Source organism: Vitis vinifera, chromosome 10 (genome assembly GCF_030704535.1).
Source record: "Vitis vinifera cultivar Pinot Noir 40024 chromosome 10, ASM3070453v1".
NCBI lineage: Eukaryota > Viridiplantae > Streptophyta > Magnoliopsida > Vitales > Vitaceae > Vitis > Vitis vinifera.
In genome coordinates this window covers 12682880-12709199 of record NC_081814.1, presented here as the reverse complement: position 1 = coordinate 12709199, position 26320 = coordinate 12682880, and the positions used below count along the sequence as shown (strand labels likewise).

At 38.7% G+C, this 26320-nt stretch overlaps 1 pseudogene; it reads right to left on the bottom strand.

The window, feature by feature from the left end:
* Nucleotides 1–26320, bottom strand: part of LOC100254981 (ABC transporter C family member 12-like) — a 132640-nt pseudogene that overhangs the window by 95742 nt on the left and 10578 nt on the right.

Here is a 26320-nt window from a genome sequence, read left to right as displayed (position 1 = left end):
GGATTGCAAATGAGTGTTTACCACGAAGTTTAAGGCTGATGGCACACTAGAAAGATATAAAGCAAGACTAGTGGCAAAAGGGTACACTCAAACTCAAAGAATTGATTACCATGAAACCTCTGCACTTGTAGCAAAGATGAACACTATTCGGATTCTATTGTCCTTAGCTACTAATCTTGATTGGCCATTGCAACAACTAGATGTCAAGAATGCCTTTCTACATGAAGATTTAGAAGAGGAAGTCTATATGGAAGTGCCATTGGGGTTGGAAGAAAAATTTGAAAAAGGCAAAGTATGCAAGCTTAAGAAAGCTCTTTATAGACTTAAACAGTCGCTTAGAGTATGGTTTGGAAGATTTACAAAGGCAATGAAGAGTATGGGATACAACTAAAGTCAAGGAGATCATACCTTATTCTTCAAACAAAAAAAAATGAATAAGGTAACAACCCTTATTGTATATGTTGATGACATAGTCTTGATAGGAAATAACCTTGCAGAAATGGAGAAATTGAAAAGGCAACTAGCTAAGGAATTTGAAACCAAAGACCTAAGAAAGCTCAAATACTTTGTAGGAATTGAAGTTTCACACTCTAATGAAGGAGTCGTAATCTCATCGTTGTCCTTGGAAGGCTATTGCACAAGTCTTTCAAGATTTTTCCAAGTATACTCGGTTTGTGGTAGGAGATGGAGAAGGAATTCGCTTTTGGGAAAACTTGTAGTGGGGAGACCAACCTTTGGGATTCTAATATCCAAGACTATTTAGAGTAGTCACGAATAAAAATATTCTTATATCTTCAATTCTCGGTTCTGCTCGCCTCTTCTCTTGGAACTTTAATTTCCGTCGTAACATTTCCGATTCTGAGATAGAAGATTTAGAATGTCTCATGCGTTCTCTTGATTATTTGCATTTATCCACATCGGCTTCAGATGTGAGATCCTGGTCTTTATCTTCTTCAGGGTTATTTACAGTCAAGTCTTTTTTCCTAGCCTTGTTCCACCTATCCGTTTTATCTCCAGTTTTTACTACTAAGTTTGTATGGAATTCTCAAGTCTCTTTTAAAGTCAATTCCTTTGTCTAATTAGTGGCATACAAGAAGGTAAATACTAATGACTTGCTAGAATTGAGAAGACCCTACAAAGCTCTTAGTCCTGACATTTGTAAATTGTGTATGAAGTATGGAAAATCAGCAGATCATCTTTTCCTACATTATTCTTTGACGATGGGGTTGTGGCACAAATTATTTCAGCTAGCCAAGATGGATTAGGTTCCCCCGAGAAGCATTTCCGACATGATGTCCATCAATTATAAAGGTTTTGGTATATCCAAGAGAGGGATAGTTTTGTGGCAAAATGGATGCATTACTTTAATTTAGGTTGTGTGGTGGGAAAGAAATGCTAGGATATTTGAGGATAAAGCTAGGAATTCAGAGAATCTATGGGATTCCATTCACTTCCTTGCTTCTATTTGGGTTTTTTGTTCCATGGTTTTTAAGGGCATTCCCTTTAATGTGTTACAACTAGATTGACTAGCAGTGTGTAGCTCCAACGGGATGGTCTAGCCAAGAGAGCTTGTTCATAGTTTTTACATAGTAGCTTCTTGTTTTTTATTCTTGTTGTTTAGTTTTTTCGTTGGTGGAAGGATTCCTCATCCTTCTTTTGTACTTCTTATTTCTATCAATATATCTCTTTGCTATTTCCTATCAAAATAAAAATAAAAATAAAAATAAAAATGAAGGAATCCTAATCTCACAATAGGAATATATTCTAGATCTACTAAAGGAGACAAGAATGAGTGGCTGCAAACTAGCAAAGACTCCAATAAAACAATCTCATAAGCTACACGAAGGAAAATGAAGTACTCCAGTGAACAAAGAAAGATATCAACGCCTAGTGGGGAAATTGATATACTTAATTCACACAAGGCCTGACATAGCCTATGCAGTGAGTGTGGTAAGCCAATTTATGCATGTTCCTCAAGAAGTGCACGTGGTAGCAGTATTTAGAGTGCTAAAGTACCTAAAGTCTTCACCTGGCCAAGGCATTCATTTCAAAAGGGGAGGGTATTATCTAGGTCAATAATAGACCAAAGATCAACATCAGGGTATTGCACATTTTTAGGAGGAAACTTAGTGACTTGGATAAGTAAGAAACAATCAGTAGTAGCAAGTTCTAGTGCAGAAATGGAATTTGGGGCTATGGCATACAGAATCTGTGAGCTTCTTTGGATCAAGATAATACTAAGTGACCTTGGAATCAAATGGGAAGAAGTTATGAAACTCTATTGTGACAACAAGTCAGCCATCGACATTACACACAATCCAGTGCAACATGATCAAACTAAACATGTGGAAGTGCATCGACATTTTATAAAAGAGAAACTTGAAAATTGGCTAATTTGTACTCCTTATATTCCTACAGAGGTGTAGTTGGCTGATATTCTAACAAAGGAGTTTCCTACTCGGCAGTTTCAAACCATCTTAGGTAAGCTAGGAATGAGAAATATTTATTCCTTAGCTTGAAGGGGAATATTGGAAAATATACCAGTTGGAAATTTTGGCAAATTGGGTGGCAGATTATTGAATATTCTTCCAACCCATATGAGTTGTAACAATTGTATAGTTGTACATAGAATCTCCTAGGATTTTTTCCTTTCTTAGAATTCTTCATTCATTTTATTTATCTTTGATAGCATAATCATAGGCATTATTTCCTAGGCTATTTTTGTACAATTATTCAGTAAATATTCATATATAATCTTATACAAAAAAACACAGTAGAAAGCATTTCAAAAAAGGGTTTAGATCTGAATGAGAACACAAACCATTTTTTTTTCCAGAAAGTATAGGAGTCCTCGATGCACAAATCTCGCACTGAAATGAAGATGGACTTTTATTTCAAAACAAATTTGGAAACAAATGTTTTAAATACTGAAAACTAGGGTGGTCAAGCCTATAATGCCATAACATTATTTCATGATTACTAGAAATAGAAATAGACTCAAAACAAGAACTTTGGACAATTTTAATCGGTTTTGTTGCATCTTCAAGAAAATAAAGTCCTTTACTTTCTTTAGCACTGCTAATCGTCCTCCTCGAGGCTAGTTCCAAATACTAACAATAAGATGAATCAAAGTTAACACGACAATTGTGATTAAGAGTTAGCTTACTAATGGATAAGAGATTACATGACAGATTTGCAATATGAAGCACATTATAAATAGTTTAAGGAAAAAGAGATTTTGATTTAACCTATTCTGACTATGGCCGAAAAAGATCCATCTGCAACTTTGATTTCTTTATTGCCTTCACACGGACTATTGGAAGAGAACAATTGTGAGCAACTTGTCATATGATCTGATGCTCCAGAATCAATAATCCAAAAATTTTGTGACTCAATTTTGACACTAGAAAGGTTTGTAAGGAATTACCTTGGTGTGCAAGAGAACATGAAAGAGTGACAGAAAATTGTGGAGATTTAAAGAGTTTGTTCAAGTGTTCTAATTGCTCCTTTTTGAATTGTGACATTTTTTAGTCGATTGATTGTTCTTGAGAATCTTCAGCCTTGGTTTGAAATGCCCTGCCATCACATTTCTTCTTCAGATGTGCCGGTTTGCCATGAATTTTCTAGCAAGTCTCCTTTTTATGCCACGGTTTTTTTACAATGGTCACACTACGACTTTTTTCTCATTTCACCTTCAATATCAGATCCTTGTGAGACAAAGGCAGAGCTCTTAGTTTCTGGAAGGCTGCTAGGTGTTGAATTGTGCATCATAATTGTCTTCCAACACTCTTCCTATCTGACTTATGAGAAAACCTCTTAGATGGAGGGCAAACGCTTTCGGCTAAGGATCCTGCCTTTCATGTCATTCAAGCTCCAATTAACACCAGTAAGGAACATATATACACAGTCATTCTCTTCACATTTGATAAACTGTGCACAATCATTTGGATTCTCCCACTCATCCTCATAACATTGATCCAATTCCTGCCACAAGGTTACCATCTCATTGTAGTAGACAATAACCTCGCGGCCACCTTGCTTGAATTGCCAAAGTTTGGACTTCGATTAAAAGATTTGGGAGGAGTTCTCCAAATCTGAGTAGGTTTCTTAAACCAAATCCCAGACATCGTTCACTATTGGCAAGAACAAGTTTGGTTTTGCAACAGTGGCCTCCACGGAGTTGAAGAGCTAGGCCATCACCAAAGAATTCTTAGACCTCCAATTAAATTATGATATTGATCAAGTTCAAGCCAAAGACCTTTAATAACATTGTAGTACTCAATTACGAAAATAATACCTTGTTTGGTGTTATGAATCCTTGTTTTTAGTTCAAACATTTAGGTTGCCTCCCTTACCTTAGAGTAGGTATGACACACGGACTCCCAAATTTCCTTGGTTGTTGAGAAGAACATGCATGTGCAGCTTATCTCTGGTTGCATAGAGTTCCAAAGCCATGACATGATTCAAGAGTGTTCTTCATTCCACATGACAAACCTTGGATCATCCTTGCTCACAACGGGTCCAATGAGATGGCTTAACTTCCTTCGCCCTTAATATAAGTCATTACCAATTGTGATCACTCTAAATAATTTCCCCCATTGAGTTTAAAGGATCTTACTATATTTTGGAATTTAGCAAGTTATGTTGATTGTTAGATTGTGGCTTGGCTCGATATTGAAGAATCAACCTCTGAAGTGTTTGACATTATGAGGGAAAGAAGGGATATGAAGGTCAAAAAAAAAAAAAAGGCAATAAAGGCCTAATTTGAAGCAATGTTTCTAACCAAAGGTTCAAAACTAATGAGATATGATCTCAAAAAACAATTCCTATCAATAAAGGCACAAGACACTGAGAATGCTAGTGACTATACAAAGCAAATTCTAGCTTTGATACCATATTCTCATTAAGATCTAGAACCCTTTTTTGAAATGCTTTCTACTGTGTTTTTTTATATAGAATTACATATGAACATATACAGAATAATTGGACAAAAATAGCCTAGGAAATAATGCCTATGATTATGCTATCAAAGATAAATAAAATAAGTGAAGAATGCTAGGAAAGGAAAAAATCTTAGGAGATTCTATGTACAACTATACAATTGTTACAGCTTATATGGGCTAGAAAAATATTCAATAATCTGCCACCCAATCTGCCAAAATTTCTAACAGGCATATTTTCCAACAGTTTGTCACATTCATTAAATGATCATACTAGGGTTAATTAGGTTTATTTAAAAATATGACTTTGAAGGGATTTTTAAAAACTTTTACACCATTGTAAAAACACAATTTCATGAGAAAATCCAAAATTTTCGAAATGACAACGACAAAGAATTTTTCAACAATGTTTTGGGACAATTTTTCTTGGAAAAGGATATGATTCGTCAAAGTCCTTGTAATGACACCCACAACAAAATGGGATAGTTGAAAGAAAAACAAACACCTCTTAGAAGTGGTGAAAGCCCTACTTACTACAAATCATGTTCCAAAATATCTTTGAGGTGAAGCAATTCTTACGACAACTTATCTCATTAAGAGAATGCCTTCAAAAATTTTAAATTTCCAAACCCCTTTGCATGTTTTCCATAAGATTTTTCCCATTTCTTGGATCTTAACCGAATTACCAATTAAAGGTTTTAGTTGCACTATGTTTGTTCACAATCACGATAAAAATCATGGGAAGCTAGATCCTAGGGCATGAAAATGCATTTTTCTGGGATGTGCATCAACACAAAAAGGTTACAAGTGCTTTGATACTGTTTCAAAAAATATGTCTGTTACCATGGATGTATCTTTTTTTGAAACAAAATCCTTTTTTGAGTCTCACCTTCAAGGGGAGAAAAAACAGGAAGATTCGACATTTCCAAATTTTCACAATTTTGGTTTTCAAAATTTGAATGTTCAAGACTTCGATTTGATTCAAAAATTGAATTTTCCAGATCTATTGCAACAAAAAAAGTCGGATTTGCTTCAACAAGAATCACGTTTAGATAGTTTGAATTTGAATTTATTTCAAGATGATTTTATTCAAATTGAACAAATTTCAAAATTAATTCTAATTCAAACTGAAGCAATTTCGAATTCAAAACAAACAAATGCTGAAACTTAAATTTCAAATGTTTTAAATACTGAAGAATCTTCTAAGCCACCTGTAATCTTATTACAGGATTATGATCCTACTGGAAAAAGAGAAGGTGCAAATATGGAAAAAAAAATTTGGACAAGTTTATTAAAAAAGACAACATGTTCAGGAAAAAGAGTCCAAGAGTTCTCTATGCAGCCATAAGTTCAATCCACGGTAAAATTGAAACTCACAAGGTATGTCTCAGTTGTGTCCAATCTCTAAAAAACAACCTGATAATTTAAATGTTCCCATAGCTGTTTGTTAGGGTGTTAGGTCATGTATAAATCATCCAATGTCAAAGTCTGTGTCCTACAACAATCTGTCACCATTTTTTTTGCCTTTACCTCTCAATTTTCCCTCATGGAGATTCCAAAAAATGTACAAGATGTTTTACAGGTTCTTGAGTAGAAGGAAGCAGTTTTTGAGGAGATGAGAGCTCTTGAGGAGAACAAGATTTGGGACATGGTGAACTTGCCTAAAGGAAAGACTACTGTAGGATGTAAATTGGTCTTTGCTGTGAAGTTTAAGTCTGATGGAACTCTTGCGGGATATAAGGCTCGTTTGGTGGCCAAGGGTTTTACTTAAACTTATAGCATCAACTATACAAAGACGTTTGTGCTAGTGGCAAAGCTTAACACAATAAGAGTTTTGCTATCTATTGCAGCTAACCTTGATTAGCCTTTCCATCAACTCGATATCAAGAATGCCTCCCTGAATGGAGACTTAAAAAAAGAAGTCTATATAGATCTGTCTCCAGGCTTTGGAGAGAAATTTGGCTCAAGAGTATGCCGGTTACAAAAATCACTATATGGTCTCAAGCAATCACCGAGAACAGGGTTTGAGAAGTTCACCCAAACGGTGAAAAACTAAGGCTATAAGTGAGCTCAAATCGACCATACAATGTTCGTGAAGCATTTAGATAGTGGGAAGACAAGTGTTCTGATAGTGTATGTAGATGACATCATTTTGACAGGTGATGATTTGGATGAGATGAACCCACTAAAGAAAAATTTGGCCACTGAATTCGAGTTCAAAGATTTGGAGGCTCTCAAGTATTTTCTTAGAATGGAGGATGCAAGATCAAGGAAGGTGATTATGGTAAAGAAAATGCATCCTAGATCTCCTTAATGAGACTGGAATGAGTGAATGCAGACCTATAGACACACCAATAGACCTGAATGTTAAATTCAAAGAAGACAAAAAGGGAGAGCATGTAAACACTGCATAATACCAGAAGTTAGTGGGAAAGTTGATCTACTTATCCCATACATGACCCGACATAGCTTTTGCGGTCAGCTTGGTTAATCAATTTATGCACTTGCCTCAGAAGGAACACCTACAGACTATGTATCGGATTCTGAGGTACTTAAAGAGTTGTCTAGGGAAAGGCTTGTTCTTCTAGAAAAGCACACAAAGAGATTGGGCAGGTTCTGCTACTGATAGAAGTTCAACAGCGGGATATCACACCTATGTGTGGGACAATCTAGTAACTTGGAGGAACAAGAAGCAAAATGTGGTATTTTGAAGTAGTGTAGAAGTGGAGTATGGAGCCATGGCCAATGGGATTTGTGAGTTGTGAGCTTTTGTGGCTACAAAGAGTTCTAGCAGAGTTACAGAAGCCTATGAACTCATCAATGAAGCTATATTGTGATAACAAGGCAACAATAAGCATAGCTTATAATCCTAAAGAGTCCAACATAAATTGATAAAGTTTTTCAAAATTGAACCAATAGGATTTATTGATCCCATGATATTCTTCCATGATATTCTTCCAATATAATACTTACCTCCAATCTTGCCCAAAATGTCCTCCTAAGCCTCCACCATGCATGTCTTGAATGATCTTTTCCTTCAAAGAGCAATCTGGAATACAGAGTTGATTCCCTTTGAATAGGAAGCCATCATGCAACAAATACTTTCCCGGCTGCCCATTAGTACAATCCTTCCAAATTGAACCAAAGAAAGGGTCACCAAGATAAAGATCCTTAAAGGAATCGAAACCCTTGACAGTAACAGTCATACTGGTCAACCCTAGGTTTGTTTTATTTCTTCTTCTTCACTAAGGAAGAAAATCTCATTCCTATCAAGATTGAAAGTAGAATGATGCATAAGTAGATATAACTAAGTGATAGGAATTAGTGGTAAAAGTCAAAGAAGCAATGTGTGGTTGAGGAAGCTCTGCTCAGGGTTGGGAGTGATGGAAAGATTTGACGTGGAAAGAAAGGCTTTTCAGGTAAAGTTTGTAGGTATCAATGGGGGAATGTGGATTTCAATAACAGAGAGAAGTCGAGGTTTTGTTGTTTCGTTAGGCTTTGGAGAGGAGGAGTTCGAATGGTTGTTGGAACATTTGAAGAAAGCTGTGGAGTTGGAGGCTTTCAGGGGTTTTACTCAGAAGATGAGGGGCAAAACGAGGACGCATTTGATGGAGATTTGTTTCAATAGTAGAGGGAGATTTATGAAAATTACAGAAATTGTTGCAAAAAGAAAATCTCTAGTGCTAGTTGTTCCTGAGGGTGTTAAAGGCAATGGGTGGGAAACCCTTAGGAAGGCGATTTCCAGAGTCCAAGATGTGTCTGATCAGGCTGTAAGAGCCTCGAAGGAGAAGGATAAAGAGTCTCAGGTGAGCAAAGGAATGTACAGAGAAGGGCGGTCCTATGCAGATGTGGTTGCAGAGGAAGGACATAGAAACGGAGCTTCGATGCCAGTTGGAAAATGGGCAAGAGCTGTAATTTGTGAAAGTAAAGGAAAAATTCTGGATTGGTTTGATGTAGGGAAAGTTATTGCGAGGATGATGGGTACAAAAGGGATGGTGTCTATAACTCCCATTTCCGAATACAAAGGGTGCTTTTTGTGGACTCTACAAGGAGAGCTATGTGGTTTCAAGATCAAGGAAGTTTAACAGTGAGAGGAGGGGTTGTTGCGTTGAGGAGATGGTCGCCAAAAGAAAACTTGGTTGTTGGTGGAAAGTTTAGAAGGGGTTGGTTAGAACTGAGAGGCCTTCCTTTCCATCTATGGGATGAGTTTCAGTTGAGGTACATTTTGCAGAAATGGGGGAGGGTAACGAAGGTGACAAAGGAAACTCTGAAGCTCGTAGACTTGTCGAAGGTAAAGATGTGGGTGGAGATGCATCCAAATGTCGTGCTACCAGCGTTGCTAGAGGTGGAAGATGGAGCCTAGTCATTTACGGTTGCAATTTCCGTCATCGGAGAAGCTGAAGAAGACGTTCTTCTCAGGCCAGAGTCAAATCGCAGCAAGGACGAAGTAACGTCAGCGGAAGGTTGCGTCTATCAGAGGCCAAAGAACGTTGAAGGGCTACGAGCTACTGCTAGGGATAATGAGTACCACAGATGGAGGCCTCGTCATCGCTCCCGTGCTCGGTCTTCAGTTTCAAATTCAGCTACTAAAATGGAGAAAGGAAGGGGGAAGAACTGTTTGGGCCCAACGGCAGGAAGTGTTGATGGGCCAACAAAACTAGAAGCCTTTTTTAAAGGCCATTTTGCCAGGGCCCATTTTGAGGAGAAGAACATTGGGCCTTTTGCGGGTCCAGTCCACGAAACTGAAGCAGGGTCTTCTAATGGTGGCCCAGCAACGCCTTCGTCTTCAAAGCTTCAGCGATCAGGAACCTCTGCAAAGGAGGTGATGCCGATAGCACATTCTCAAGAGTCAGCAAAGCTAAAAGGCAACTCAGTTACTGCAAGACGCAAGGCGAGGAGTTGGCCGCCGAGCCTAAAGGTGACGTCTCTTGCCCCAAAGCGCAACCTAGATGGGGATGGCGCACCGGAAGCAAATTGAGGCTTTGTTTGGGGCAGATCAGTCTTCAAAAAGGGCGCCTTTTCTCATGTTTCAGAAAAATCCCGACACTTCACCGGGGGGACAGAGGGAGACGAAGGGATCTCGCCTTGCAACTGGGTAAAAAAGGTACGTCCTCCTTCCTTAGCTCTCTCTGAGAAAGATCTTCCTTTGGTTGGGGCTTTTAATCCAAATACTTTTTTCGACTCCTCTGTTTCTTCGGTTCTTCCTTCTCGATGTCAGGCTTTTTCTCCGATTCCGTTGGAGTCAAGCCTTGTCTCTCAACGTAGTCCCTTTCCGAAATTTGCTGTTGTTGAGCCCAGTCGTCCTGTTGGCATGTCCCGTTCTGAAGGAGTGGCGTTTGCCCTAGAAACCTCTAACCGAAATTCTGAAGACTGGCCTTTATTTAAGGATTCTCTAAGTAGCCCAGAGAAGCTTTGTGTCTCAGGGAAGGCTCCATCCCCAAACCCAGAACCTCTCATCCTCCCGTTGGAAGGTTTTCAGGTTGAGGGACTCACGCCTGGAAAAATGGTCAAGGTTCAGTCGGTTTTGGAGAGTTTGAGGATCAGAATTGTCAGAGAAAATGGAAAAGGTGCGAAAGAAGAAAACCAGAGTAATTCTTTTGCGGACAAGGTTTATTTCAGAAGGAAGAGGAAAAATGCTTCTGGAAACCGAGGAGAGGATTAGGTTTGGGTGCTGGTTGTGCTGGGTTGTTTTTGGTTTATATGAAGATTTTAAGCTAGAATACGAGAGGATTAGGATCCAAGAAGAAAAGGAGGATTGTCAGAAGGTTTTTAAGTACTCAAAATCCAGATATTGTGATGCTTCAGGAAACAAAGAGGGAAACTTGGGACCGGAGGTTTGTGAGCAGTGTTTGGAAAGGCAAGAGATTGGAGTGGGCTGCTCTTCCAACCTGTGGGGCGTCAGGGGGGATTGTAATTTTGTGGGATTCTAGTAAGTTCGAGTGTACAGAGAAGGTGTTAGGATCCTTTTCTGTAACTGTGAAGTTTAACTCTGGTGAGGGAGGATCTTTTTGGTTAACTTCAGTGTATGGACCGATTAATCTGTTGTGGAGGAAGGACTTTTGGTTGGAGCTTCAAGACCTATATGGTCTAACCTTCCCAAGGTGGTGTGTAGGAGGGGATTTTAATGTTATTAGGAGGATATCTGAGAAATTGGGTGAGACCAGATTAACTTTTAACATGAGGTGTTTTGATGAGTTTATAAGGGAGAGTGGCTTGCTTGACCCCCCTCTAAGGAATGCGGCTTTTACATGGTCAAACATGCAAGCTGATCCTATTTGTAAGAGATTGGATAGGTTCTTGTTTTCTTCTGAGTGGGATACCTTTTTCTCTCAAAGTTTTCAAGAGGCGCTTCCTAGATGGACCTCTGACCATAGCCCTATTTGTTTGGAAACTAATCCTTTGAAGTGGGGTCCGACTCCTTTTAGGTTTGAGAATATGTGGTTGCTCCATCCTGAGTTTAAGGAGAAGTTTAGAGTTTGGTGGCAAGAGTGTACGGGTGAAGGGTGGGAAGGTCATAAGTTTATGAGGAAATTAAAGTTTGTTAAGTCAAAGTTGAAAGAGTGGAATATAATGGCCTTTGGTGATTTAAAAGAGAGAAAAAAGCTCATTCTTACGGACTTAAGTAGAATTGATCTAATTGAACAAGAAGGGAATTTGAATCTTGATTTGGTGTTAGAAAGGACCTGAAGAAGAAGGGAGTTAGAGGATGTGTTATTAAAGGAAGAGGTTCAATGGAGACAAAAATCTAGGGTTAAGTGGATTAAAGAAGGGGATTGTAACTCTAAATTCTTTCATAGAGTGGCCACAGGTAGGAGAAGTAGGAAGTTCATTAAGTCTCTGATTTCTGAGAGGGGGGAGAATTTAAACAGCATTGAGGTTATTTCTGAGGAGATTGTTAATTTCTTTGGGAATCTTTATTCCAAACCTGTAGGTGAGTCTTGGAGGGTTGAAGGAATTGACTAGGTCCCTATTTCTGGAGAGAGTGGAGTTTGGCTGGATAGGCCTTTTACTGAAGAGGAGGTTTGCATGGCAGTTTTCCAATTGAATAAGGAAAAGGCCCCTGGTCCTGATGGTTTTACTATTGCAGTTTATCAAGAGTGTTGGGATGTGATAAAAGAGGATCTTATGAGGGTGTTTCTTGAGTTCCACACCAATGGGGTAATAAACCAAAGTACAAATGCGACCTTCATTGCTTTGGTGCCTAAGAAAAGTCAATCTTTTAAAATCTCAGATTATAGACCTATTAGCTTGGTTACAAGTTTGTATAAGATAATTGCTAAGGTCTTATTAGGGCGTTTACGCAAAGTTCTTCATGAAACAATCTCTGGTTCTCAAGGAGCCTTTGTTGAAGGGAGACACATTCTAGATGCTGTGTTGATAGCCAATGAAGTGGTGGATGAGAAAAAAAGGTCAAGGAAGGAAGGAATTGTTTTCAAAATCGATTTTAAGAAGGCCTATGATCATGTGGATTGGGGCTTCTTAGATCATGTGCTTCAAAGGAAGGGGTTCAGCCAGAAATGGAGATCGTGGATAAGGGGTTGTTTGTCTTCTTCTAGTTTTGCTATCCTAGTGAATGGGAATGCAAAGGGTTGGGTTAAGGCTTCTAGAGGTTTGAGACAAGGAGACCCTCTCTCTCCTTTCCTTTTTATGTTAGTGGCAGATGTTCTAAGTAGAATGTTGTTCAGAGCAGAGGAAACTGGGCTTACTGAAGGTTTTTCTGTGGGGAGGGATAGGACAAGAGTGTCTTTGTTACAGTTTGCAGATGACACTATCTTTTTCTCTAAAGCCTCTCTGGAACATCTTCAAAACCTCAAGATTATCCTTTTGGTTTTCGGGCAAGTTTCTGGTTTAAAAATCAACTTAGAGAAAAGCACCATTTCAGGTATTAACACTAGGCAGGAGCTATTGTCTAGTCTGGCCTCGGTTTTTTATTGTAGAGTGTCTGAGTGGCCTTTATCTTATTTAGGTCTTCCTTTGGGAGGGAACCCAAAGACAATAGGCTTTTGGGACCCGGTAGTTGAGAAAATTTCGAGAAGATTGGATGGTTGGAAAAAGGCCTATTTGTCTTTGGGAGGGAGGATTACGTTAATTCAGTCTTGTTTGTCTCACATCCCTAGTTACTTCCTCTCCCTCTTTAAAATCCCAGCTTTAATTGCTTCAAAGATTGAGAAGATGCAAAGGAATTTTCTATGGTCTGGGGCAGGGGAAGGGAAGAAAGATCATCTTGTCAGATGGGAGGTTGTTAGCAGACCAAAGGAGTTGGGAGGTTTGGGTTTTGGGAAGATTTCTTTGAGAAATATTGCTCTCTTAGGGAAATGACTTTGGAGGTTCCCTAGAGAAAGGAGTGGTCTTTGGCATAAGGTTATAGTGAGTATATATGGGACACATCCTAATGGATGGGACGCCAACATGGTGGTTAGATGGTCACACAGATGTCCTTGGAAGGCTATTGCTCAAGTTTTCCAGGAATTTTCCCCTTTTGTTCGCCTAGTGGTGAGCAATGGGGAGAGAATTCGCTTTTGGGAAGATCTTTGGTGGGGTAACCAATCTTTGTGCTCACAATTTGCTGATCTTTATAGAGTTATTTCTGTGAAAAACCTCACTGTTTCAAATGTCCTTGGCAATTCCTTTCCATTGGTTTGGAATTTAAATTTTCATCGCAATCTTACCGATTCAGAAATTGATCTCCTTCAGAGATTAATGTCCTCCCTTAGTTCAGTGTGTTTCTCTCCTTCTTTGGCAGATTCTAGAGCGTGGTCTTTGTCTTCATCAGACTTGTTTTCAGTGAAATCTTTTTTCTTGGCCTTGTCAAAAGTCTCTAATCCTGTTTTGTTCCTTCCGGCCAAGTTTTTGTGGAGTTCAAAAGTCCCTTCAAAGGTTAAGGCCCTCACTTGGATAGTAGCTCATGGGAAGGTGAACACCAATGATAAGTTGCAATTGAGAAGACCCTACAAGTCCCTTTGTCCTCAATGGTGCATTCTTTGCAAAGGAAATGGAGAGTCGATTGATCACCTTTTTCTTCATTGTCCTGTTACCATTGGACTCTGGAACAAGTTGTTCAAGCTAGCTGGGTTGGATTGGGTCCCTCCAAGGAGTTTTGAGGACATGTTGGTTATTGCTTTTAAAGGCTTGGGGAACTCTTTAAGAGGCAAGACTCTTTGGCAAGTTGTTTGCCTTACTTTGGTTTGGATAGTGTGGCAAGAGCGAAACAATAGGATTTTTGAGGATAAGGGGAGATCGGAAGAGACGTTATGGGATTTGATTTTGTTCTATTCCTCTCTTTGGGCTTCTTGTTCTACAGCTTTTAGAGGAGTTCCTCTAAATGTATTATAACTCAACTGGAGTGAGGTTTGCGCTTCAAAAGTTTGAGTTTGTGGGGGTTTCTCTTTGTTTTTAGCTAATGTTGGGTGTTTTTTCTGTTGTTCAGTTTGTGCAGGAAGGACCTCTCATCCTTCTAGTGGTTTCTTTTGTTTCTTTTTTCTTTTCTTTCTCCTGTATCTTTCCTTCTATAAATATATTTCTCTTCGTTTCTGATCAAAAAAATGATATTCTTCCAATATAACCATATTCATCATAACACATGTTCGAGTATAACCATTCATTGTAACATGTGTAACACTTTCTTCCATCAAAATAAAAATAACAACAAAAATAAAACTAGATAGTCTCAAGGAAAAAATGATGTCCCCTAGATGTAAGCTAGTAAAGTATGTACTTAAATATATTCAAATTAGCAAAACAGAGATGTGATGGAAAATAGAAAATCCTTTAAACTGAAAGTGACATTTCCACTTTGCTATTCCTGAAGATTGTTGTCCCAAAGTGCACTTTTTTAGGAGTTTAAGATAGAATCAATACTCCTCAGTCTGCCTCCTCAAATTGGAAACATGGTGGAAACTACATGATTTAAATAATTACTTTTGACACAACCAAAAGAAATGAGAAACAGGATATGTTACACTATTTTTAGTATAAGTGTTGAAATAATGCCAAAGTTAGGACTTTAATTTAGGAATAAAAAAGGAGAGATCATTTAGGATATTTCCTTATGATTTAGTTTCCTAATTTTAGGAGAGAATTAAGCTAGATTGATTTTTTCTTATTCAGTCATTTGTGTATATATATGTGTATGGTGTGTACCGATTAATATCAATAAAGGAGTTCAGAAATTCTTCATGGTATCAGAGCCAGTTTTCTGAAACCCTAATCCCTTCTGGCCACCTCTTATTCAGGCCATCACTCATTCCGGCCAAATCTCTCTGGCCATATCTCAATCCGATCATCTCTCTCTCTCTCTCTCTCTCTCTCTCATTCCGGTCATCAGTCCCTGTTCTCAGAGCCAAGGGAGAAAACGCTTTCCGGACAGTCGAATCGTCGTCAGAAAACACTCACCGCCGGCAACTTTTCCGGCGAATTTTTCCAGCGAATTTTTCTGGCGAATTTTTCCGGCGAACTTTCCGGCGACGGTTTTTTTCTACACCGCAAGGAGCGCCTGGAGGAGATCTCCAATTTGTCCCAAAGCACCGGAACCAAAAACCCATCCACGCGCCGCCCACGCGCGTTTTTCCGGCCGACGACTGCATCTCACGCTCCGGCGCGTGAGCCACTTTCCGGCGACGCGCTTCCTCCTCCAGGCTCGCCTGACGCCGACCAGCCACCTTTCCTACCTGTTTGTGCAATCCGAGCCCTGCACGTGCCTCTTTTGGGGTTCTTTTGCTTCCGCGGGCCCTCTGATCAGATTTTCCGGCGTCCTCCGGCTATTTTTTCTCAACTCCAGTCCCTACACGTGCCTTGAAAAGTGTTCTTCTACCTTTCCGGTCCATGACAAAATACGGAATGGCATCATCACAAGTATCCAGCGTCACGTCACCAGAATCAGGGGGCAGATCTGAAATTCCAAACCTTGGTGGCAATGATTCCTCTCCTATTCTCATCACAGGACACAAATTAAATGGCCATAACTATTTACAGTGGTCACAATCTGTGTTGCTATTCATTTGCGGTAAAGGAAAGGATGAGTACCTCACTGGAGAAGCAGTCATGCCAGAAACTACAGAACCGGGTTTCAGGAAGTGAAAGATTGAAAACAGCATGATCATGTCATGGCTTATCAATTCCATGAACAATGACATAGGCGAAAATTTCTTGCTGTTTGGGACTGCAAAGGACATATGGGATGCAGCCAAAGAAACTTACTCAAGTTCTGAAAATACTTCAGAACTGTTTCAGGTTGAATCAGCTCTACATGACTTCCGCCAAGGAGAGCAGTCAGTTACTCAGTATTACAACACAGTCACAAGGTATTGGCAGCAACTTGACTTATTTGAGACTCACTCATGGAAATGTTCGGATGATGCAGCAACATACAGGCAAATTGTGGAACAAAAGAGACTGTTCAAGTTCTTCCTAGGACTAAACAGGGAATTGGATGATGTTAGAAGCCGAATCATGGGCATTAAACCCCTGCCAAGTCTCAGGGAGGTTTTTTCAGAGGTTAGGCGTGAAGAAAGTAGAAAGAAAGTGATGATGGGATCAAAAGAGCAATCTGCCCCAACATTGGATGCCTCTGCCCTTGTTGCTCGGTCATTTAATAGTAGTGGTGGAGATCGTCAGAAATGGGATAGGCCTTGGTGTGATTATTGTAAGAAACCAGGCCATTATAAGGAGACTTGCTGGAAGCTTCATGGCAAACCTGCTGATTGGAAACCAAAGCCACGGTTTGACAGAGATGGCAGAGCACACGTGGCTGCCAACTCTGAGAGCACATCTGTTCCCGAGCCGAGTCCATTCAACAAAGAGCAGATGGAGATGCTACAGAAATTATTAAGCCAAGTTGGCAGTGGCAGTACTACCGGTGTAGCCTTCACTGCTAATCGAGGAGGAATGAGGCCGTGGATAGTAGACACAGGTGCTTCTGATCACATGACAGGAGATGCTGCCATTCTTCAAAATTACAAGCCAAGTAATGGTCATTCATCCGTCCATATTGCTGATGGTTCAAAGTCAAAAATTGTCGGGACAGGTTCTATAAAACTTACTAAAGACTTATATCTTGACTCTGTCCTCCATGTTCCAAACTTGGATTGTAATCTTTTATCCATTAGCAAATTGGCTCATGATCTCCAATGTGTTACTAAATTCTATCCAAACTTGTGTGTTTTTCAGGACTTGAAATCGGGGAAGATGATTGGCAGTGCTGAACTGTGTTCCGGGCTCTACCTCCTTTCATGTGGCCAATTCTCAAACCAAGTCTCTCAAGCAAGTTGCGTACAGTCTCAGAGTATGTCAGAGTCTTTCAATTCTGTGTCAAATTCTAAGGTCAATAAAGATAGTGAGATTATAATATTACACTATCGCCTTGGTCATCCTAGCTTTGTTTACCTTGCAAAATTGTTTCCCAGATTATTTATCAATAAAAATCCAGCATCTTATCACTGTGAAATTTGTCAGTTTGCAAAGCATACTCGAACAGTATATCCTCAAATCCCATACAAACCTTCAACTGTTTTCTCTCTAGTACATAGTGATGTGTGGGGTCCCTCCCGGATAAAAAATATTTCTGGCACTCGATGGTTTGTGACATTCGTTGATGATCATACTCGGGTAACATGGGTTTTCCTTATGAAAGAAAAGTCAGAGGTCGGGCACATTTTTCAAACCTTCAATCTTATGGTTCAAAATCAATTCAATTCCAAAATACAAGTCCTCAAGTCAGATAATGCAAAGGAATACTTTACTAGTAGTCTCAGTACTTATCTTCAAGATCATGGCATTATCCACATAAGTTCTTGCGTTGACACCCCACAACAAAATGGGGTGGCCGAACGCAAGAATAGACATCTCTTGGAGGTTGCCCGGTGCCTTATGTTTTCTTCTAATGTTCCAAACTATTTCTGGGGGGAAGCTATTCTCACAGCTACCTATTTGATTAACCATATGCCATCCAGAGTGCTTACCTTTCAATCCCCACGTCAACTTTTCTTAAAACAGTTTCCTCACACCCATGCCGCCTCTTCTGATTTACCACTCAAAGTATTTGGTTATACGGCATTCGTTCATGTGTATCCTCAAAATCGTAGCAAATTTGCTCCTCGAGCAAATAAGTGCATTTTTCTAGGGTATTCTCCAACCCAAAAAGGGTACAAATGCTATTCTCCAACCAACAAAAGATTTTACACCACCATGGACGTCTCTTTCTTTGAACATGTCTTCTTCTATCCCAAATCTCATGTTCAGGGGGAGAGCATGAATGAACATCAAGTTTGAGAGTCTTTTCTTGAGGGTGTACCTTCTTTTCACTCAGAGTCACCAAATCCTTCTCAATTCGCGCCCACTGAGTTGTCCACACCCATGCTGCCATCAGTTCAGCCAGCCCAGCACACAAATGTTCCTTCTCCCGTGACCATCCAGTCTCCCATGCCTATTCAACCTATAGCCCCACAACTTGCTAATGAGAACTTACAAGTTTACATCAGGAGGAGGAAAAGACAGGAATTAGAGCACGGATCACAGTCAACATGTGGCCAATATATTGACTCCAATTCAAGTCTTCCTGAAGAGAACATAGGTGAGGATAGGGCTGGAGAGGTGTTAATTCCCAGCATTGATGATTCTACTTTGCCAATTGCATTGAGAAAGGGTGTTAGGAGATGTACAGATCATCCAATTGGGAATTATGTTACGTATGAAGGGTTATCACCATCTTACAGAGCATTTGCTACTTCTCTTGATGATACTCAGGTTCCCAACACAATACAAGAGGCATTAAAAATTTCAGAATGGAAGAAGGCAGTACAAGATGAGATTGATGCACTTGAGAAGAATGGGACGTGGACTATCACAGATTTGCCGGTTGGGAAGAGGCCTGTGGGGTGCAAGTGGATTTTCACCATAAAATACAAAGCAGATGGATCAGTCGAAAGATTCAAGGCTCGTTTGGTAGCTAGAGGGTTTACACAATCCTATGGGATAGACTATCAGGAGACTTTTGCTCCTGTTGCAAAACTGAACACTATCAAGATCCTTCTCTCATTGGCTGTCAATCAAGATTGGTGCTTGCAACAACTGGACATAAAAAATGCGTTTCTAAATGGGGACCTAGAAGAGGAAGTCTACATGGAAATACCACCTGGTTTCGAAGAAAGTATGGCAAAGAATCAGGTTTGCAAACTCCAAAAATCATTGTACGGCCTTAAACAATCTCCTCGAGCCTGGTTTGATAGATTCACAAAAGCAGTCCTGAAGCTGGGCTACAAACAAGGTCAGGCTGATCATACTCTATTTGTCAAGAAGTCTCATGCCGGGAAATTGGCCATATTGATAGTTTATGTCGATGATATTATTCTATCTGGAAATGATATGGGGGAGTTACAGAATTTGAAGAAGTATTTGTCAGAAGATTTTGAAGTTAAAGACCTTGGAAATTTGAAATATTTCCTTGGTATGGAAGTGGCTAGATCAAGGAAGGGAATCGTAGTCTCTCAAAGAAAATACATACTCGATCTTCTTAAGGAGACCGGTATGCTTGGATGCAAACCAATTGATACTCCTATGGATAGTCAGAAGAAACTTGGTATCGAGAAAGAAAGTACACCGGTAGACAGGGGGAGATATCAGCGGCTTGTCGGGCGCTTGATTTATCTCTCACACACTCGGCCAGATATTGGCTTTGCAGTGAGTGCTGTAAGTCAATTCATGCACAGCCCCACTGAGGAACACATGGAAGCAGTCTACAGGATTCTTAGATATTTAAAAATGACACCAGGGAAAGGTCTATTCTTCAGAAAGACAGAGAACCGTGACACTGAAGTATACTCAAATGCGGATTGGGCAGGAAACATCATTGACAGGCGGTCCACTTCCGGATATTGTTCTTTTGTCTGGGGAAATCTTGTTACCTGGAGGAGTAAGAAGCAATCAGTTGTAGCCAGAAGTAGTGCAGAAGCTGAGTACAGAGCTCTTGCACAGGGAATCTGTGAAGGGATTTGGATAAAAAGGGTTCTGAGTGAACTGGGACAAACAAGTTCATCTCCAATTCTGATGATGTGTGATAATCAGGCAGCTATAAGCATAGCAAAGAACCCCGTGCATCATGACAGGACCAAGCATGTTGAGATTGACAGACACTTTATCACAGAGAAGGTGACTAGTGAGACGGTGAAATTAAACTATGTTCCTACCAAGCACCAAACCGCAGACATCCTCACCAAAGCTTTACCTAGGCCTAACTTCGAAGACTTAACTTGCAAGCTGGGATTATATGATATATATTCTCCAGCTTGAGGGGGAGTGTTGAAATAATGCCAAAGTTAGGACTTTAATTTAGGAATAAAAAAGGAGAGATCATTTAGGATATTTCCTTATGATTTAGTTTCCTAATTTTAGGAGAGAATTAAGCTAGATTGATTTTTTCTTATTCAGTCATTTGTGTATATATATGTGTATGGTGTGTACCGATTAATATCAATAAAGGAGTTCAGAAATTCTTCAATAAGCAAGCCTGAAAAAAAAAAAAAAAGATAGGATAAGGAGTCATACCACCCCAAGAAAAATTGAGAAGGCATAGATACAACCAATCCATGCTGGATCACCTTGTTGCAGTGACTGCATGCCATATAAAACAACAACAAACTTCTATGGTCAAACTACAAGTCATAAGTCTCATAATATATTCACTACCTATAACAAAATTTCCTTAAGAGAAGAAAATCATTCCAATTGATGTTAATTCATTATATTTTTGTATTATCAAAACCATTGGGTAAACATGAGAAAGCTTTATCATTTCAGCATATCCTTGAAAAGAGGCCTATAACATCAAGAACTTCCACATTTAAGAAATAATAGGAGAATCAATTCAACCAATTAAAATTATTTTAACCTCTAATAGTTGTTTTTAGTTTTTAAATATTGTAATTTCAACAGTATCTTGATTCGAAAATAAAGTAATTTCCTGCTGGATGTAAATTTGGTGTAGAAAGGAATAGATTGTATCCTGTTTTAATCAGGAAAAACAAAATGTTACTGAAGCACCAAGGTTCCTTTACTTTGGCATAGCGGTCAGAGATGTTCCTTGGTTGTCCAGATTGGATTGCTTCCTCATCCTGGCAGACTGGAAACAGCACCTTCCCAATTTTGTGTTTAGCGTATTTGGTCAATATGTGTTAAGATTAAGGTGGTCAACCTATGAGTTAAGTACTTATATCAACATAATGTGATTACTTATATCAATACAATGTGTTTGCACATGCAAATGCACATATGTTTACCTAAAAATATCTACAAGGAGGGATTTATAAAAATGAAAAAAAAAAATACTTAAAATGTAAGCCTATATGAGATTTTGGATTAGATTGAACAATCATGAAAATTGCTCAATGCTGCAGAGTTAGAAAACCACACCTTTTAGCTCATGAAAGGGACTAACAGATAACCATGTTTATGAGCACAGTAAGCTATTTATAGTTTAGTCATAGACAACATAGTGACACCTTGACAAAAAAGCAACTAACCTGTAAGAGATAGCTCAACAAAATTGGCCCCACAAACTCACAAAGATCTTCACCAATCTGCAAGAAGTGAAAGAAAGTTCAATTAGTTCCATAAAATGATAAGAGTTTATATATATATATATATTACATTGAATTTAGTTAGTGTAAAGGAGGGGAAAATAGAATCCAGAACTGTGTTGCACAACTCAAGCTGAAGAAGAAAAGTGAATGGGAGGGGGGAGGAGGGTTTAAAAAGTCTCTTACATAGGAAACCAACAACTTAACCTAACACATGGCCAAACTAATCCACTACTTAGCTAGCTAAACACAGAACCTAAGAAAAGGAACATCAAGGAGCCCTAAAAATTATCTCAAGCGCATAGCAACATTAATAATCTGATGGATCCACCTACCATATTTCATTGAATCTCTTTTGTTCTTGTAAAACCAAAGAAATGAAAAAAATAGTCACCCTCAACTCACATATTTGAAAGGCCTAAAGATTTGGCTTGTTGAAAACCCTCTAAGAAATCTGGTATCTCTACCTCAATAGCTATACCACTCTTCCACCAGTGTAGAAAAAGCGCTCAACACTAAACCATAATGATTCCTAAACACTCCTTCAATTCTAAGCTTTCCTGCATTTCCTTTAAGAGATGTAGATCCCATTATTTGATCTAGCTACTTCAATGCCAAGAAAATACCTAAGATTTCTCAGATCTTTAGTTTCAAATTCCTTAGCCAACTTGCTCTTCAATTAATAAATATCTTCAAAGTCATCACTTGTCACACTAATATCATCAACATAGACAATAAATATGATTAATCTTTTCTTCAAAGACTGCTTAATGAATATTGTCACTTTGACTTCGCCGGTAACCAAACTTGAGAAGAGATTGAGTAAATCTCCCAACCATGCACTTAGAGATTTTTTTTACCCATACAACCTTTTTTTAAGTAGATGTACTTTCCCTTATTGAATTGGTCTTCAAAACCAGGTGGAGAATCCATTAAGACTTTTTCTAAGTTGTCATGTAGAAATGCGTTCTTCACTTTGAATTGTTAGAGTAGCCAGTCATGATTTGTTGCTAAAGATAGTAGGATTCGAATGGAATTCATCCTTGCCATTGGAGCAAACGTTTTTCCAGAATCAATTCTAAAAGTCTATGGGCATCCCTTAGTTACTAAGCATGCCTTATACCTTTCTATGGTGTCATCTGCCCTATACTTGATGGTGGACAGCCACTTATATCCAACTAAACATTTCCCTTTAGGAAAATTAGAAATCTATCAAATTTGATTCTTGTTTAGTGCCTTCATTTCTTTATTTATTGCTCGTTTCCATTTAGGATCCGGAAGAGCTTCCTCCACATTCTTCAAGATTGAATTTGTAGCTAATTGATTTGTAAAGGCTTTGTATTTGTTATTTATCTTATCATAAGACATAAAATTGGACAAAGGATGCTTGTTACAACTCGTTACACCCTTTCAGGTTGCTATAGGAATGTCTTTGTTGACATTAAAAATAAGAGTGGAGTTAGAAGGATAGAGTGTAGAATTTGAAGGATTAGAGTTGGAAGTTGCATCTTCTTCTTAAGTGGATGATGGGTCATGCATAGGGATAATGAAATCTTGTACCAATCTAGATTCCTGAGGTTTTTTGGAGTAAAAAAGTAGTTCAACATCTTTTTCAGCATCTTTTCCTCCTTAGATTGTTTGATTCTCCTCATTTCTTTCATTTTCCCAAGTAGGCATAGCTAATAGAATAAAAAATGATAGTGACTGATCTTCATCTTGTGTTTTCTCCTCCTAAAGAGCAGTTTTCTGATAGTATGACTGGTTTTAAAAAAAAACCACATTCATAGTAACAAATTTCTTCCTAGATGGAGGATCCAAACATTTATATCCTTTTTCCTGTAGGTGGGTATCCTAGGAAAATGCATCTGGTAGCTTTAGAATGAAGTTTATATCTATCCTTGCTAGGAACATTTTTTTGATTGGAATTGCTAGGAACATGAACATATACACTACAACCAAAGACTTTGGGAGAAAGAAAACCAAGATCTAGAATGTGGGAGAAATGACTCATCAAAGTTAAGAGTTTTTTAGGATATATCAAGTAAGCAGTTGGGGGTTAGCATCACCACAAAAAATTTTAGGGACATTTCTTGTAGACATTAAAGCCACCTCAAGTAAGTGTCAATTTTTTATTTCTACCACTTTGTTCTCTTCAAGTGTTCCAACACAACTAGATTGGTGAACAATGCCATTTTGTGCAAAAAAATCTCTAAATTTTTAGTGGAAGTATTCTCCCCTATTTTTAGATCTAATCACCTTTATGTGTGCACAAACTTGAAAATTCTGTTTGAATCATTTTGTAAGATAGCTTGAGTATATTTATTATCCCAGCTTTTTCTTTCAAGAGATAAATCCACGTTGTCCTACTGCAATCATCCACAAAACTTACAAACCACTTAGTACTAGATAAACAATGAATCCAAAAGGGTTCCCCAAACATCAGAGTGAATAATAGAGAAAGAAATATTACCTCTTTTATTACTCAAAGGCTTCTTGAACATGTCATCAAGTATTCAAGAAGCAATCCTAAGGGTTGCCCGTCCGGGATTGTCATGCTAAAATGGTGCAGGGAATACCCGGGCTTGGGTTGGCTCTTCCAGTCAGTATTGCTTGGCTTTTTCTTGGACAACCTTGGTTGGTGGCTTCACTTAGTTTGCATGCTTCCCCACAATGAGTGTGGGGTTTCCTTGGTATCCCACAACTTCACAATTTCACCGCTAGAGGCGGGGGCCCTAGTCCTCGGCTAGCATGGTACATTTGGCAAGCCCAAATAATGCTTCTTTACCAGCCTTTGTCGTATCTCCTAGTTAGCTGAGTGTGTCAGTACCACTGCACTAAGTTGTGCCACCATGATCTCATTTTCTTGTCTAAGCAAGTTAGTGGTTCTTCTCAACCCATCTAACCGCATCTTACATTCAGTCAATTCAAACTTGAGCACTTGTTGTGGAGCTAGCTAGAGATTGTTCTTCAAAAGTTACGGGAGTGTGTCCATCATCAACATGGTTGGGTGCTCGAGCAGTCACCATAGTCAGCTTCTGGCTTTTGATACTTCCCACAAACGAGGCCAATTGTTGTCATGCGACCCTTCGAGGGTTAGCGAGTATAAGTTGTCAAATCTTGAATCGAACGGTGGCCACAGGGAGCCTGCTAGGGGAGCAGACGGGATGAGTGATTGGAAGCCTATTGGATCCTTCTTGTAGTCCCTTTTCTCTCTCTCTCTCTCTCTCTCTCTCTCTCTCTCTCTTTCTTCTCTAGCCCATTTTCCTCAATGCTAGTACCATTTATATAGTTTTTCCTTGCTAGATTTTGAATAATAAAGGGAGTCAACCTCCACTTTGGGAAACGGTAAGTCGAAGGGTCAAGCATTGGGGATCACATCGAGTTTATCATCGGTCGGTCTAATCCATGTTAGGTGTCGTGTGGTAGACCAGTAGAAGGGTTTTCTATTGATGGGACAGGACAAATTCTACCTCGGGCTCTGTTCCTCATATGTGTTTGAAGAAAGCTCTTGGGATTCCGACCTTGTGAATCCATAAGTGGCCTAATTGACCCTTACTAGATTCCTATGTGCTACCACTTAGCATGTTCTCGACTAAGGTTATTCAATGTGCCAAGCGATGTGAACACTTAGATCCAACCTATCCGCTATTGATAATTCCTAGGGAGGCAAGCAGACATAGGTGGCTAGATGCAGGTCCTAAATTTATGGTCGGTTAGTCCAAACAATGTTTTAAAAATCAGACTGGACCGGCCGATTCAACCGATCAGATCATCGACTGAACCTTGATTCAGTTTGGTCTAATTAGGCCAAAATAAAGTTGAACCAACATTGAACCAGTCAATTTGGTGGTTTAACTGCTAGATAGGTGAGCTAGCTTGGTCGGTTCAACTCAACTTTTTTGTTTTCTTTCAAAAGCCCACTTTTGAATGTCTTGTTCACAAGCCCAATGTCCAACAAACTTTTAGCTTTTTTCTTAAAGCCCACCGAATTAGTAGGCCAAAAGTGATGCCCTTTCACAACTCTTTGAATTGAGTTAACTAATGTACTCTTGAATGGCTTTTTATAAGGTAGTTTAGGACTTTTGGATCACTCATTTTCCAATATAGGATTCAAAGGGGCTTTTTTTAAAAGGGCTAAAAGTCATTTAAAGGGCATGGAACGATGAGGATTTAATCTGGGTCTTTATCGGGAAAAAACCAAGGGTGCACAATGTGAAGTATGATGTCTCAACGTCTTTGTATCTAAAAGCTTTTAGAATATATATAATATAATTCCATAACTTAAAAATAAATATAAAGATTAATGATTTATCTAATATTATTAGATAATAAATATCAAAATAATATAAATAAAACAACTAATAATTTTGAAAATAATAAAATATATAACTATTAAAATCTAAAAATATTTAAATAATAAAATCTTATTTTATAAGAATAATTATAAGTTAAATACATTTAATAAAATTAGAAATACTAAAATCTTAATAAATATTCATGTTATTCTTATCATAATTTAATCTCAATATTAATGATAAAATGATGAAATATGTTTAAAATTGTAATTTTTATATTTTTAAAAATTAAAAATATAAAAATTATATATTTATGACGTCATTAGTTCGACCACGGTTCAACCATTGGTCTGATTATTGAATCGTGAATTGCTAACTTTTCTGATTTAATGACTAGTCCGATTTTAAAAACATTAGGTCAAAATGAAATGTCTCGAGTACTATCCGAATATTACAACATTTGATCCTAATAGCCCGATGCCATTCGGCCTTCGGTACTAGGCCCGACACCCGGTAA